Below are 16145 nucleotides of genomic sequence, written 5' to 3'. Positions count from 1 at the left end.
ACGGCTTGTGACAGATTTGGCAATTTCCTGCAATATCCTGAACAAACCTTACTGAATTAAGTTTAAGTATTTTAGGAGTCTAGTGTCTTAAAAATGCAAAGTTTATACAATATAGTGCAGTTGTCTGTAACTTCTCTAGGGCCAGTGTGAACCTTGGGGAAGGACTTCAAAGGACTATTTTAAACAATGTGCCTAACAAAGTTAAAAGAAAAGCAGTACTTGTGACACCTTAGAGACTAACAAATTTATTAGAGCATAAGCTTTCGTGAGCTACAGCTCACTTCATCGGATGCATTTCATAACAAAGTTAAGTTAAGTTCCTAGGCAATACCTAGGGGGGAAGTGAATGGAAATTAACTCCTCCGGTTATGCAAAGACTCAGACCTCTCGAAGCTTTGTCCTGAGAAGTGGCCCATTGTCTGGCTAATGTCCCATTCATGTTCTCCGCAGATCAAAGACCCCAAATGAATAAATGAGTGACTTACAGATCCATGGTGGGGATCAGGGCTAGGGCAGAGGGTTGGAGTAAGGGGGGTGAGGGCTCTGGCTGCGGATGCAGGCTCTGGGGTGGGGCATTGGTTGGGTGCAAGCTGCCTCAGGGCTGCAGTGGGGAGAAAGGACTCCCCCCATCCTTCTCTCACCACAGCAGCCTGGGGCCGGTGTAGAGGTATATCTCCCCAGTCCAGCAGCTCCAGGGCTGGGGCCATGGGAGAGGCACCTCTCCTCCCCGACCACAGCAGCTCAGGGTCTGGGGCCCAGGGAGAGGCACCTCTCCACCTCAGTCACGGCAGCTCTAGGGCTGGGGCTGGGGCCGGGGAGAGGTGCTTCCCTCCTCTCTAGTCCAGGCCCCTGTGGCTGTGCACCTGTGCAGCCACATGGCCATGCAGCTTAGAGGGAACTTAGATGGGGGGTCCTTGTTCTGAGCTAACAGCTGTTATGAACTTATAACCACAGAACCTGCCCCCACCTCCTTGGTGGGATTTGAAAGACAGTCCATGTGGGAGCTGGGGAGGTCTCTGGTAAGCTTATTAGCATGCATCTAGGTTCCTTCATTGTTTTAATATGTTTTCTCTGTAGTGCTGTCATCTTAAGAATAAATGTGCTTACTAGAAAGGCTGTATGGTATCTTACACTTATGGGCAATTATGCTATTTATAGCCTCTGAGGAGACAAGCAAAGCAGGCCTGTATGGCCAGCCTGACTTGCTGGTGAGTTCACTGTGTAGACAGGGAACTGTATAGCCTGGAAAACACCCAGTCAGGAGGGAGAGAGATGCAGGTCTCTGCCCAGGAAAGGGGAAGGCTGGGGAGCCAGAAACCTAAAAGTGGGTGCCCTTGTTGGACCATGGACAGGAAATATAGCTGCAGTTGCTCTGGACTGTCCTGGGACTTTCTCCTGGTGATGGGTAGATGCCCATGCTGATATTGGTCGGACCATCCGCTGCTTTCCATAGCTGGCTTTGTGAGGTGTTAATGGTATTGTTATGGTCTCTGTCAGGAGTGGGCGGGACTGGACATCAGGGGCTTTGGTCCTTTCAGAGAGAGAACACAGAGGTTATTGTTGGGCAATTACCCCCCTTCCCTGATGGCTCTCACATGTGGGGTACAGCTGGCACTACTCTGCTTTGCCACCCCTTTCATTCAATGGGTAGATGAGATTGTGAGGAGAGATGGGCTGCAGGGTTTTCAGCAGGCAGATAATGCCCAGTTTCATCTCTCTCTCTCTCCTCTGATCCGGAGAGTACACTCGAATGCCTTCCTGGTGCCCGTGCGGAATTGAGGCATAGAATCATAGAATATCAGGGTTGGAAGGGACCTCAGGAGGTCATCTAGTACCACCCCCTGCTCAAAGCAGGACCAATCTCCAACTAAATCAAGCATTCACAGAGCAAACTGACTCTGAAGCTCAATCCTGAGCAATCTGAGGAGATGATGGTGCTTTGGAGAAAGACCTGCAGGCCTTAGATCAGCCCCTCTGACTGAGGGTGTATGACCAAAGTTAGTCACCAAAGCCACAGCTTGGGGTCTTGGCTGGACTCCCAGCTGCTTCTAGATGATCAAATAGCATCCGTGCTTGAGGTTGCTCTTTTCCATCTGTGTCAGGAGGCTGTGATCTTTTCACTTTAGATGTGGGGACTTTGCTACCGGGATTCGTGCCTTTGTCGGCTCCAGCCTGGACTAGTGCAATTTGCTCTCTGTAAGACAACACCTTAAATCCATTTGGAAGCCAAAGCCAGTACCAAGTGAGAGATCCTGTCTGATAAATAGACTATCTCAGCCAGAGGGCAAGCGCCCAGTGCTCTGGGATCTGCACTATCTGCCTGTTGCTTTCCAGGTGAAGTTTAAACTATTGGTTTTGACAAACAAAGCCCTAAATGGCCTGAGACCTTCCTATCTGAGACCCCCCCCCCCCCCAGCTCGCTCCCCACTCTGCCATGCAGTGCAGGTGAGCTCGACTAGATTAATATAAGGAGGAGGGGGCTGTAGGCTGAGCATTCTGCATGAGGGTCCCCTTCCTTAGACTCCTCACCCTGCCCAGGTCTGAAATAGCCTGACCTATGTGGTCTCCTAGGCCCACCTGTCTGCTTGGGCATTGGTGGAGGGCTCAGGAAGTTAGGAGTGGGATTCTGATTTGCTGAAAAGACTGGTGTGGAGTGAGAGCTAACTAGGTGCCTCTGTCTTAATCGCTATTTGACTTTCTGTGCCTCAGTTTCTCAATGTGTAAAATGTCAATAAAGGGACTGACCTCTTTTGTAAAGCCCTTTGATCAGAAGCGCTATCTAAGAGCTGGGTATGGCTGTTGTTTATTCTAGTGTCTAGCAAAGGGCTAGGGGTGGGAATAAGGTTCACAGTTTATGTCTGAGAAGTCATGTAGCAATTCGTGTACGAGCTACAGAAGATGATCACAAACCTACAGCGCCTGTGACCAGGGCCATATTAAGGTTATGCAGGGTCTAAGGCTCATGGGAGGGGAGGGCCTCTGTATACGGTGACAAGCACGAGGACCCAGGAGACAGCATCCTGGAGCTGCCTGCCAGCCTCAGCAGAGGAGAGGGACCGAGGGAGCCTCTTCCCTCCCTGACAGCTAAGCAAGCTCTGGAGAAATCGGGATGCGGGGGGGACAATGCCTGCTTAAACTACTCCCACGGCTGGCACGGGTTCCCGTGGTCACTGGACTTTTAGTGTCCAGTCACCAGTGTTAACCGGATCCCTGGCAGTGTGTTCCTGCAGCGCGGGGAGACACAGAAGGCAGCCAGCTGGCTGCAGGCTGATCTCCTGCTAAGCCGCAGGGGGCTGCTTTGCCTTGCCTGCTGGTAGGAGCACTCCGGCAGGGCTATGTGAGCAAGCTCGCTCCCCCTCACCTGGCCCCGGCCTCACCCCCTGCCTGACCAGTAAGGGCCTAAAAATAGGAGGGCCTAAGGCTATAGCCTTATTAGCCGAATGGTTAATCCAGCCCTGCCTGTGATGAGATAAGTGAACTCTTTAGTGGCTTAGGGCTCGTCTTCATTGGCAACGTTCAAGCGCTGCCGCGACACGAGGGGCATAGCTCCCAGTGCTGGGGCACTGTCTACACTGGCACTTCACAGCGCTGAAATTTGCAGCTCTCAGGGGGGTGTTTTTTCACACCCTTGAGCGAGAAAGTTGTAGCACTGTAAAGTGCCACTGTAGTTAGTTAGTTAAAGGAACATCCTCAGCTTGACACATGCATGAAACCTAATCAGGTTCAAACAATGAGTTAACAGTCCTTTCAGGCCCCTGAGACCTATGCAATGCTGTGGTTTACTGTTCCATTTTCTTGTTATGTTCCTTTCAGGTTATGGCCTTGTGACATCCACATCCAACAAACAAACCACAGAGCAAAAGCACAGACGAGGCATGACTAATGGGGAAAGCAACAGTATACGAAGTGCTATCACACGCCCAAAGTAAACACACAGAAAACATAAGAACATAGCATAAGAACATAAGAATGACCCTACTGGATCAGAGTAAAGGTCCATCTAGTCCAATATCCTGTCTTCTGACAGTGTCCTGTGCCAGGTGCCCCAGAGGGAATGAACAGAACAGGGAATCATCAAGTGATTCATCCCCTGTCGCCCATTCCCAGCTTCTTGCAAACAGAGGCTAGGGACACCATCCCTGCCCATCCTGGCTAATAGCCATTGATGGATCTATCCTCCATGAACTTACCTAGTTCCATTTTGAACCCTGTTATAGTCTTGGCCTTCACAACATCCTCTGGCAAGGAGTTCCACAGGTTGACTGTGCGTTGTGTGAAGAAGTACTTCTTTTTGTTTGTTTTAAACCTGCTGCCTATTAATTTCATTGGGTAACCCCTAACTCTTGTGTTGTGAGAAGGAGTAAATAACACTTCCTCATTTATTTTCGCCACACCAGTCATGATTTTATAGACCTCAATCATATCCCCCCTTAGTCACCTCTTTTCCAAGCTGAAAAGCCCCAATCTTATTAATCTCTTCTCATACGGAAGCTGTTCCATATCCCTCATCATTTTTGTTGCCCTTTTCTGTACCCCGGCAGAAGTTTGCAGCAGCAGTGTGGCATCGATACCATGAAGGCTGCAATAACTCTCTGAAATCCACCATTCCTGAGCTGCTTCTCAGCCTTTGTGTAACCTCTGTCTAACCTAGGAGAATCACTGGAGTCTCACCTTGCTCCACACACAGCGCTGCAGCCAGCAGGGCGACAAGAAAAGCCTTCATCTTTGTTGACTCCTCTCCACCTGCGTAGGCTGGGCAGATGTTCCAAGGCAGGTTATATACCTTCTGCAGGCAGCAGTTTTACAGGTTTGGGATGTCTCATAAAGCAGGACATCAAGTCAGCTAGGAGGTGTGTAACATATGTGTGGGAGTTTTCCTGGTTGGAGTCTATGTGGCATATGTTGGCATCCATGGGGAATTTCCCTGTATCTGACTTTACTCTTGCTGGATTTTGACTGCAGGTGGGTGGAAGGCCTCTGGGAATTACTTTTTCCCTCTCTATCCTCCCCAAGTGCCACCTTCCAGCCGAAGCAGCACCACTGATGGAATTCCAAGGACTGAAGGAATCTCACTCACAGTGCTGGGTTGTTCCCAACAGCACCGTTGCCTAGTCTCGTCTCCCACCTGCTTGTCAAAGTCTGAGGTATTGTGCGTCCCACCATTCCTTTAGCACAAGGGTTCTCAGACTGTGGGTTGGGACCCCAAAGTGGGTTGGGACCCCATTTTAATGGGGTCACCAGGACTGGCATTAGATTTGCTGGGGCCCGCGGCCAAAGCCCAATCCTACTGCCCAGGGCTGAAGCTGAAGCCCGAGGATTTCAGCCCTGGCCAGTGGGGCTCGGACTCGGGCTCAGGCTTCGGCTTCAGCCCTGGGTGACGGAGATCAGGTTACAGGCCCCACCACCGGCCCGGGGTGGTGGGGCTTGGGCTTTGGCCCCCCTCGCCCAGTGTGGTGGGGTTCAGGTGGGCTCAGGGTTTGGTCCCCCTCCTGGGGACATGTGGTAATTTTTGTTGTCAGAAGGGTGGTCGCAGTGCGATGAAGTTTGAGAACAGGTGCCTTTAGCAGACCATTCCATAGAGTACTGGGGCCCTGTCCTCAGCTGGTGTCAACTGACCTAGCTCTACTGAAGTCAGAGCTACACTAATTTACACCAGCTGAGGATCCCCCTGGGAGGAAGCTTCGGCCTAAATCTTTCCTTCCTTTACATCTTCCCATTGCCCTTCACTGAACCCTGTGTTCTCCTCCCTGATTTTGGGTGCCAAACTGAAGACACCTGAATAGGGTGTGATTTTTCAGAGGGCGGGAGCTCCCCACTTTCTGAAACTCAGGCCCTATTTAAGGTGTCCCAATCTGGGCACCCAAAATCACTGGTCCCGTCTGAAAATCTTGACCATGTTCTCTCATACCCACGCTACTCAGCTCTTTTAATCCCTCCTTGTAAATCAGTCCCTCAAGTCCCCTATTCACCTGCATTGCTCTACTCCGTACCCATTGCAGCCTGTCTGTATCTCTCTTGTACTGAGTGCCTGGAAATGAACCTCAAATCAGGAACCCGGGAGCACGTCGGAGTTGCCTTGCCAAATCAGGTCAGGATTCTCCCTCTGACAGCTGGCAGCGGTACCTGTGTCACAGGAAGGTGAAATAAACTCTTTGATGGGCATTTAGGGAATAACGTAACAATAGGGGAGGTTCCTTCTTGATCCCCAGCAGCTAGTGATTTGTTTATCCCCTGCAACATGATTCTTTGTATCCCTTATAATGTTTTAAATCTTATCTATTTTAACAGTGTTGTCATTAGCCACAAAACTCTCTAATCCTTTTCAGATCTTGCTAAACTCTTGGCTGCCATAATAGCACCTTGCAGGGAGTTCCACAGGTTATTCATACATCCTGTGAGAAGGAATTTCCTTGTGTCAGTTTTCCTAGGTTAATAGATTCCAGAAGGGGCCCTTGTGATTATCTAGTCTGACACAAGCCAGAGAAGGGCCCCAAATGTGTCCCCTTTCAATATCCTTGTGCTTGGATTTTGAGCTAGGGATAAAAGGGAACTCCCAATTTACCTTCTCTTCCCCATTAATTGTTTGTGTACCTCTATCATGTTCCATTTCGTTTCCCTCTTCTGTGAATTCAACAGTCCTCTAACCATTGCCAAGTCTCCAGTCATTTCTGTTGCCTGTAGAGACATAAAGCCAGAAGAGATCCATCTCATCTGATCTCCTCTGTCATACCCCTGAATTAATCTCTGCTTGAACTAGAGCTTATCTTTATTTTGAAAATTGCCAGTGATGGAGAAGCCACCACAACCCTTGGTAAGTTGTTCCAAGGGCTAAGTACCCTCACTGTTAAAAATGTTCACCTTATTTCTAGTCTGAATTGTCTTGAATTGCCCTTCTGTTTCTGCTTCATCTTTATTGAAATGGGGTGACAGTCCCAGAAGTGGTTGCGTCAGATGCCGCAGCTCAAAACTGCACTAGTTTTTCCTTTATGCTGTAACCTATCACAAATCGTGGTCTAACTTGCTCTGAGTCTGTTTCAGGCCTACTGCTTTCCAGATTTCAAACGATTTCAGTTTATTTTCACTGGAGAGGAATTAGTTCTCATCAGACATTCCATGCCGCACTGCAGTGTTGTAACTCTCCGGTTCGCACTCCTCTTCGACTTGTAAACATCTCTAATTTTGTAAAGAGCATGACTCAGGCACAGAACACTCGGCTTTCTCAGAAGGTTCAATCTGGGACACTGTAAACAGGAGCGACACTCATGAGCTGTGTCATGATGATCTGTCTCAAGGCCTTTGGCCCGGAGGCCGGCAGGAGGCAGAAGGCACAGTTCTGACCCCAGGTAAGGATTGAGGCTGTCGCAGCATGTAATCTTTCATGGGGAGTCTAAAATATCCCCCGTCAGTATGATGAGAGGAATATGAAAAGGAGGATTGACTGAATTCTCGGTTAGGTTACCACTCGACTCAGTGCTGGTTATGCGTAAAATTTTGGACACCAATGTCCAAAAAGGTGGTAGAGAAACTGGAAAGGATCCAGAGGCGAGCGACAAAGATGATCAAAGGGCTGAAATGCAAGCCAGATGAGCAAAGACTGAAGGAATGGGGTATGTTTAGTTTGGAAGAGAGGAGATTAAGGCGAGACATGATAGAGGAGAGGTCCCCAAAGTGTGGGGTGGCGGGACCGTCGGGGGGCACGGCGAGTCCAAGCCAGCCACCACGGGGGGCGGGGAGGGAGCGCCATCCAGCCTCTCCCCACCCCGAGCTCTGCTCCAGCCCTGCGCCCAGCCGCAGACCTGGCTCCCAGCCTTGTGGCTGGTTCCGTCCCCAGCCTTGGCATGGCTCTGCACCCAGCTGCATGCTCGAGTGCAGCTCTGCTCCCACCCGGAGCTGAGGCTGGGGGTGGGGCAGGGCTGGGAGTGGAGCCGCACCCGGCCACAGGCTCAGCTGCCGGTCCCAACCGTGGCCTGATTGCGACTCTGCTCCTGCCCCTGCCCCCAGCCTCAGCCCCTGGTCGCAGCTCAGTTCCCGGCCCCACTTTCGGTTCCTACCCCATCCCTGCGGCCCGAGCCTCGGCCCCCTCACCACTGTCTGCATCCCATCCCCGCCTCACCCTGCTTCTGGCTCTGGGAGGTGGGAGAGCAGGGGCATGGACAGGGGTAAGAGGGGCATGGCCCTCAAAAGTTTGGGGACCACTGTGATAGAGGTCTTCAAATACTTGAAAGGTATATTTCAAATGCTATTAAATAAACACAATTATGAGATAGTTGGCATCACAGAGACCTGGTGGGATAACACGCATGACTGGTATATTGGTATGGAAGGGTACAGCTTGCTCTGGAAGGACAGGCAGGGGGAAATGGGAGGAGATGTTGCCTTCTATATTAAAAATGTATGCACTTGGACTGAGATTGAGATGGAAATAGGAGACAGACTTGTTGAAAGTCTCCGGCTAAGGATAAAAGGGATAAAAAAACAAGGCTGAGGTCATGGTCGGGGTTTACTACAGACCACTGAACCAGGTAGATGAGGCTTTTTTTAAACATCTAACAAAATCATCCATAGCACAAGACTTGGTGGTGATGAGGGACTTCAACCTCGCAGACATCTGTTGGGAAAATAACACAGCAGGGCACAGATTATCCAATAAGTTCTTGGACTGTATTGGAGACAATTTTTTATTTCAGGAGGTGGAGAAAGCTACTAGGGGAGAGGCTGCTCTAGCTTTGATTTTGACAAATAGGGAGAAACTGGTTGAGAATTTTAAAGTTGAAGGCAGCTTGGGTGAAAGTGATCATGAAATGATAGAATTCATGATTCTAAGGAATGATAGGAGGAAGAACAGCAAAATAAAGACAGTGGATTTCAAGAAGGCAAACTTTAGCAAATTCAGGGAGTTGGTAGGTCTGATCCCATGGGAAGCTAGTCTAAGGGGAAAAACAATAGAAGACAGCTGACAGTTTTTCAAAGAGAGATTATTAAAGGCACAAGAGGAAACTATCCCACAGCATAGGAAAGATAGGAAGTATGGCAAGAGACCACCCCGGCTTACCCAGGAGATCTTCAATGATCTAAAAATCAAAAAAGAGTCCTACAAAAAGTGGAAACTAGGTCAAATTACAAAGAATGAATATAAACAAATAACACAAGTATGTAGGGACAAAACTAGAAAGGTCAAGGCACAAAACGAGATCAAACTATCTAGAGACATAAAGGGTAACAAGAAAACATTCTACAAATACTTTAGAAGCAAGAGGAAGACCAAGGATAGGATAGGTCCATTATTCAATGAGGGGGGAAATAATAACAGAAAATGTGGAAATGGCACAGGTGCTTAATGGCTTCTTTGTTTCGGTTTTCACCGAAGAATGGTGGTGATTGGATGTCTAACACAGTGAATGCCAGTGAAAATGAGGTAGGATCAGAAGAGGCTAAAATAGCGAAAGAACAAGTCAAAAATTACTTGGACTCTTCAAGTCACCAGGGCCAGATGAAATGCATCCTAGAATACTCAAGGAGCTGACTGAGGAGATATCTGAGCCCTTAGCGCTTATTTTTGAAAAAATGGAAGATGGGAGAGATTCCAGAAGACTGGAAAAGGGCAAATATAGTGCCAATCTATAAAAAGGGAAATAAGGATGAGCCAGGGAATTACAGACGAGTCAGCTTAACTTCTGGTAAGAAAAGATAATGGAACAAATAATTAAGCAATCAATTTGCAAACATCTAGAAGATAATAAGGTGATAAGTAACAGTCAGCATGGATTTGTCAAAAACAAATTGTGTCAGACCAACCTGATAGCTTTCTTTGACAGTGTAACAAGCCTTGTGGAATGGGGGAAAGCAGTGTGGTAAATCTTAGACTTTAGTAAAGCTTTTGACACTGTGTCGCATGACCTTCTCATAAACAAACTAGGGAAATGCAACCTAGATGGAGCTACTATAACATGGGTGCAAAACTGGTTGGAAGACCATTCCTGGAGAGTAGTTATCAGTGGTTCACAGTCATGCTGGAAGGGCAAAACGAGTGAGGTCCCGCAGGGATCAGTTCTGGGTCTGGTTCTGTTCAATATCTTTATCAATGATTTAGATAATGGCATAGAGAGTACACTTATAAAGGTTGCAGATGATACCAAGCTGGGAGGGGTTGCAAGTGCTTTGGAGGATAGGATTAGAATTCAAAATAATCTGGACAAACTGGAGAAATGGTCTCAAGTAAATAGGATGAAATTCAATAAGGACAAATGCAAAGTAGTCCACTTAGAAAGGAACAATCAGTTGCACACATACAAAATGGGAAGTGACTGCCTAGGAAAGAGTACTGTGGAAAGGGATCTGGGGGTCAGAGTGGACCACATACTAAATATGAGTCAACAGTGTAATGCTGCAGCAAAAAAAGTGAACATCCTTCTGGGATGTATTAGCAGGAGTATTGTAAGCAAGCCATGAGAAGAAGTTCTTCCGCTCTACTCTCCACTGATTAGACCTCGACTGGAGTATTGTGTCCAGTTCTGGGTGCCACACTTCAGGAAGGATGTGGACAAATTGGAGAGAGTCCAGAGTGACAAAAATGATTAAAGATCTAGAAAACATGATATATGAGGGAAGATTGAAAAAATTGGGTTGTTTAGTCTGGAAAAGAGAATACTGGGAAGGGGGGACATGATAACAGTTTTCAAGTATGTAAAAGGTTGTTACAAGGAGAAAGAAAAATTGTTCTCGTTAACCTCTGAGGATAGGACAAGAAGCAATGGGCTTAAATTGCAGCAAGGGAGGTTTAGGTTGGACATTAGGAAAAACTTCCTGTGAGGATGGTTGAGCACTGGAATAAATTGCATCCGGAGGTTGTGGAATCTCCATCATTGGAGATTTTTAAGAGCACGTTAGACAAGCACCTATCATAAATGGTCTAGATAATACTTAGTCCTGCCACAAGTGCAGAGGACTGGACTAGATGACCTCTTAAGGTCTCTTCCAGTTCTATGATTCTATAAATACGCAGTACATATAGTATTATAAACTATATAATATATACTTCAAATACATAAAAAAGATGGAGAAAAGTTGTTCTCTCTTGCAACAGAAGGCAGGACAAGAGGCAATGGGTTCAAACTTCAGCATGGCAGATTTAGATGAAATCTCAGGAAAAACGTCCTAACTGTAAGAACAGTAGAAGAATGGAATAGACTGCTCCTGGAAGCTCCTTCACTGGAGGTTTTCAAAAGGAGGCTGGAGCCATCTGTCTGGGATGGTTTAGACACAACAAATCCTGCATCTTGGCAGACGTTAGACTAGCTGATCCATGCAGTCCCTTCTAACTCTATGAATCTATGATTCTAGGTTGCACAAAGATGTCACATCAGTTGGTTTTTGAGCACTGATGCTCATGGCTAGGTTCAGTCCCATCTAGGATGCATCACTGTTTCCAGGGGCATTTTGGACCACTCATGCCCCTGTAGGACCCTGACACAGCTGCTGATTTGACCTTGGTCAAATTCGCAGATGACGTAAACTGAGAGGGAGGGGGACAAAGTCACAAGGGGAAAACCTCCCAGTGACCCAGAGAAGTAACAGCAGTGGGAACGGCAGTATTGCCTGATTTTAGGGAGATTAATAATATTGTTTAGATAATATGGGTTATAGGGTTATATATATCACCAATTAATCTGGTTAGAAGATAATAAGGTTCTTGTTGCAGAATCAGGCTACACAGAATTTGCAGGGACCCTCAGGATGTATGACAAGGAAACTTACACTGAGAACAAAATGTTACCTTGAAGCCTTTTATTGAGATAAACAGAATAGTAATGGAATAGTAGTCAAATAATAATCGAATAATCAATCAATTGCAAAAGCAATAATATTGTTCTCACAGTACTGTGGTATTATATACTATAAAGGGTTCTCGGTTAATATACTCACAGCTTTCCTTCATAACTTGGTGGTAAGAGACAAAGGACTGTACAGCATTATTCATGTATTTATGATTTATTATGCATGCTCTGATTTAAGTCTATGTGGTATCTTTTATTATTTACCTGGGAAATGGTACTGTCAAAAATTTGTTAAAACCACCATCTTGAATGGTGTCTAGTAGTTGTTTGGCAGCTATGTTGGCTACCCTTCTCTTTGGAACTTTGGCGACCCTTTGTTTGAGTTTGGTGCTTTTTTGTGGAAAGGAGAGGAAAGGACTGGTCAGGTGGTCACTAGTCTGCCTAGAGGATATAAAAGCCCCACACACAGGCTCTAGGGTGCCGTCCTCTCCAGTGGCAGCCCGTGCTCGTGTCGTTGGATCAAGAACCACTGGAAGATCTCTGAGAGAAACCATCACAGCTACTTACCTGAGAAGTGATCCTGATTCTAATCCTAGTTCAGCAGTCATCGAAGGTCCAAGTCCCTCCTGCACCACCTGTCATCCCCAAGCGCAGTGGTAATTCCTCATCCAACATCTCCAGGCCGAGGCTGACGATCAGACGAACTTTGATCTTTAAAGTATAAATACCTTTGTCTGTCATTTGTAGAGGGAGAGGGTTCTGGGCAAGCCACTGGGATATTTTGTCCATATACTTACTTTATATTAAATAAAGCACTTTTTTAGTTTACCTTTTCTTGTTCCTTATCCTTATTTGCACTGAGATTAATTAGGTGATAGATCCTAATTCAGGGACAGTCGTACCTGTGACTTCCTAGCAGGGGTCCATAACATCCTTAATTTCTTCCCCCACATTGATACATTGTAACAGGATCAGCCACGCCTCTGGCATGCCAAGAGAGTTTGATGGTCCAGGTTCCTCAAGCCTTGCGTGGGAGGTGAAGAACTTAGAAGAAGCTAGAGCTAAAAGCTATAGAAAGGCTACAGAAGCTAACTTAGAGTTTACCTAAAGCTAACAATTAAGGACTCACAACAGCAAACTAACAATGAACAAGTAGGACATGAGCACTATGTGTCCTCCTTCCATGTCTAAACTTAACTTCCTCGCCCACAAAAATGTCAGGGTACACTTACGCTATAGGCTGACATCTCCGTGTGTATTAATGACATTTTCCTAACTACTAGTGACCATTAGCTCATCCTCACCTGTTATTTCTGTCCTAACAGGTTGTTTCCATGTTCTTTGTGGTGTACCTGTTAAGTCTGAAAAAGGACATGAATGTGGGTGGCCTTATCCACCAACTTGCGTTAATTTGCCCACTTATCTATGTTACTGGTCACAAACATATATGCTGTATGCTCTAGCACATCGTCACCTATCTGCGGTAAAGGTCTTGAACATGTGTATGCTAATTTGCCTTAGCTTAACATACAGGATGTGGTCTGTAGGTTCCTTGCGGTACAGCTAAAATACTCTAATACAAATGTATAAACCTATTTATATTAACAAATAATAAACCTATAATATAACAAATGATCAAACTCATAGGAAAATATATATATATATATGCAAGCAATCAGGCTAGCCCTGTAGGCTACAGCAGACAGTGAAGGGACCTTCAGTATCAACAGATAAACAATTGGAAAAGATACAGAAAAAGGCAACAAAAATGATTAGGAGTATGGAACAGTTTCCATATGAGGAGAGATTAATAAGACTGGAACTATTCAATTTGGGAAAGAGAGGACTAAGGGGGGATATGACAGAAGTCTATAAAATCATGACTGATGTGGAGAAAGTAAACAGGGAAGTGTTATTTACTCTTTCTCATAACACAAGAACTAGGTGTCACCAAATGAAATTAATAGACACTGGGTTTAAAACAAACAAAAGGAAGTATTTCTTCACACAATGCACAGTCAACCTGTGGAACTCTTTGCCAGAGGATGTTGTGAAGCCCAAGACTATAACAGGGTTCAAAAAAGAACTAGATAAGTTCATGGAGGATAGATCCATCAATGGCTATTAGCCAGGATGGGCAGGGATGGTGTCCCTAGCCTCTGTTTGCCAGAAGCTGGAAATGGGTGACAGGGGATGGATCACTTGATGATTCCCTGTTCTGTTCATTCCCTCTGGGACACCTGGCATTGGCCACTGTCGGAAGACAGGATACTGGGCTAGATGGACCTTTGGTCTGACCCAGTATGGCTGTTCTTATGAGTGCAGGGAGAGGCATGTGGGTAGCAGCCGGGATATCTCAGGGCAGGTCTAGCTCAGGCATGTCAGTTTAGACATCACTGTAGACTATGATCTCTGCAGGCCAGGGACTGTCCCTCTGTGTTATGTGTGTGTGTTATACCCAGTACAATGGTGTCTTAGTCCTTGATGGGTCTCCTTGGCATTACTGCAATACAAACAATAATTCATAATTTGTCTCCTTTGATCTTCATAATACTGACCCCCCCCTCCTGTTGGGATGGTGCTGAACTGGTGTGGCCATACTGAATGAATGGTGAGAACATGGCTTGACATGACTGAACTGCGAAAGAGGATTCTGGGAGCAGAATCCTTCTCTTAGCATCAGGCAGATGCCAGAGGTGAAACTGACTGGCTCCATGCTGTGTGTATGATCAGGACTGATCTTTGGGTCAGCAAATATGTCCACTTGAATGCGAACAGCACATGTAGAACATCCTGAGTGGAGCATGGGCTGACCGGGGCATCTCTTCCCTGTTGAAGGACATCACACAGGGTGCTGAAATGAATGATTGAGAAGGGAGTGAATGTGAGGTAATGTTCACTTGGCACCACTCCGCAGTCTCCTCCTAAAGTAGTAATTAGGTAAAAATCAGTAGCCACACGCCAGTGGGCATGCTTTTAAGATATATGACTCCTTTGAGGAAAAAGAGTATAAAAATCAAGCAAATTAAATTACTGTTGGGGATTCCTTCATTAACGCTTAAAGAAGCAAAGCTGTTAAACAGAGTAGCCACAACTCTGCCCCGTGGGTTCGAGTAGAACTGTGATCCAGAGGGGTTTCCAGGCAGCTAAGACCTTGCCTCAAGGGACTCAGAGACAGAACAGAGGGCTGAGGAGACCAGACCTGGAAAGAGGAAGCCGTCCATAGAATTGGTAACCACCTTCTCTGTTTGCCAAGCAGGAACTGTGTGAGGCTAGCACAGGGCCTGTTTGTGTATGGTTGTGAAAGAGAGGCTCGCTAAGAGGAATGTATAGTTCTTAATGTCTAACACAGGAGTTATGTGCTTAATGGAACCCTTTATCATTTGTGTAATTCCTTCTCAAATAAACTGCTGTGTATGCAAGATAATTACTGTGGACTTTTTTCACTGGTCTCACAGTGATCTGCTCCACTGGGAGCCATTCAAGATCCATTCAAGGGATGGACAGACAGACAGCTGCAGCGGCACAGGAGCTAGCAAACAGAGCTCTAAACAGGGGAGTTTGAGTGGGAGTTTGTATTGTGGTGCTTGTTTGGGGTTTCCTTTTGCTGGGGGGTGTGTGGTCTTTTTGGTGTGGCTTGTGTTTCCCAGATTAACAGGATTTAGGTGGGAAGGAGATGACAGATACAGAGGCAGCTGTGGGAGTGACTCCTGTAGTGAAAGACACATTGAGGATGACTGGATGTGGAAGCTGTGGTATGTACATGATCCTGGAGGGGGGATCCGGTAAGAGTTTTTTCTGCATGAAATGTCGTCTGATAGAGCTGATGGAGGAAAAGATCCAAGGTTTGGAGATGCAGGTGGAAAGTCTGGTTGAGTTTAGGAAGGGGTTTGAGCAGATGATGGAGCAAAGATATGAGGTATCTGAAGGGAAAAGCTCAGACTCACGGATGGAAGCAGGGCTGGGGAATTTTGAGGAGAGACTGGATGAGGAAAGTGGTCAGTGGAAACATGTGACTCAAAGAACCAGGCAGAGAAAAAGACGGGCTAGTGAAGGAGAAATAGAGCTTAGGAACAGGTTTGCAGAGTTGGAAAATGAAGAAGGGGCTCAGCAGGTACTTGTTGAAGGTGGAAGGGTAAGGAAGAAGAGAAGAGAGGCTAGTCCTATAGAAAAAGGGGAAGAGTCAAGGGAGACTACACCAAATATGAACCCCAGGAGGATACAGGATGGGTTGAAGAGGATTGTAAGGGAAAATAGGAATGGAAAGAACTTGCAGCCAGAGGGAACAGGGGAGACACTGGAGAATAGCACTGTCACCAGGAAAAGGCAGGTCTATGTGATCGGGGACTCTTTATTGAGAAGAATAGACAG

The 16145-nt window shown here is 46.5% G+C and overlaps 1 long non-coding RNA gene across 1 annotated transcript; it reads left to right on the top strand.

Annotated features, from left to right (window-relative positions):
- Positions 1 to 1199: 1199 nt before the first annotated feature.
- On the top strand, positions 1200 to 8718 carry LOC122458574. Its single transcript, XR_006278618.1, has 3 exons — positions 1200 to 1212; positions 7670 to 7675; positions 8572 to 8718. It is a non-coding gene; the product is annotated as an uncharacterized LOC122458574 (long non-coding RNA).
- The last annotated feature ends 7427 nt before the right edge of the window (positions 8719 to 16145 follow it).

The sequence above is a fragment of the Dermochelys coriacea genome, chromosome 2 (genome assembly GCF_009764565.3).
Source record: "Dermochelys coriacea isolate rDerCor1 chromosome 2, rDerCor1.pri.v4, whole genome shotgun sequence".
Classification (NCBI taxonomy): Eukaryota; Metazoa; Chordata; order Testudines; family Dermochelyidae; genus Dermochelys; species Dermochelys coriacea.
Note: the sequence above shows the minus strand (reverse complement) of the source record. Positions and strands in the feature narration are given on the sequence as shown.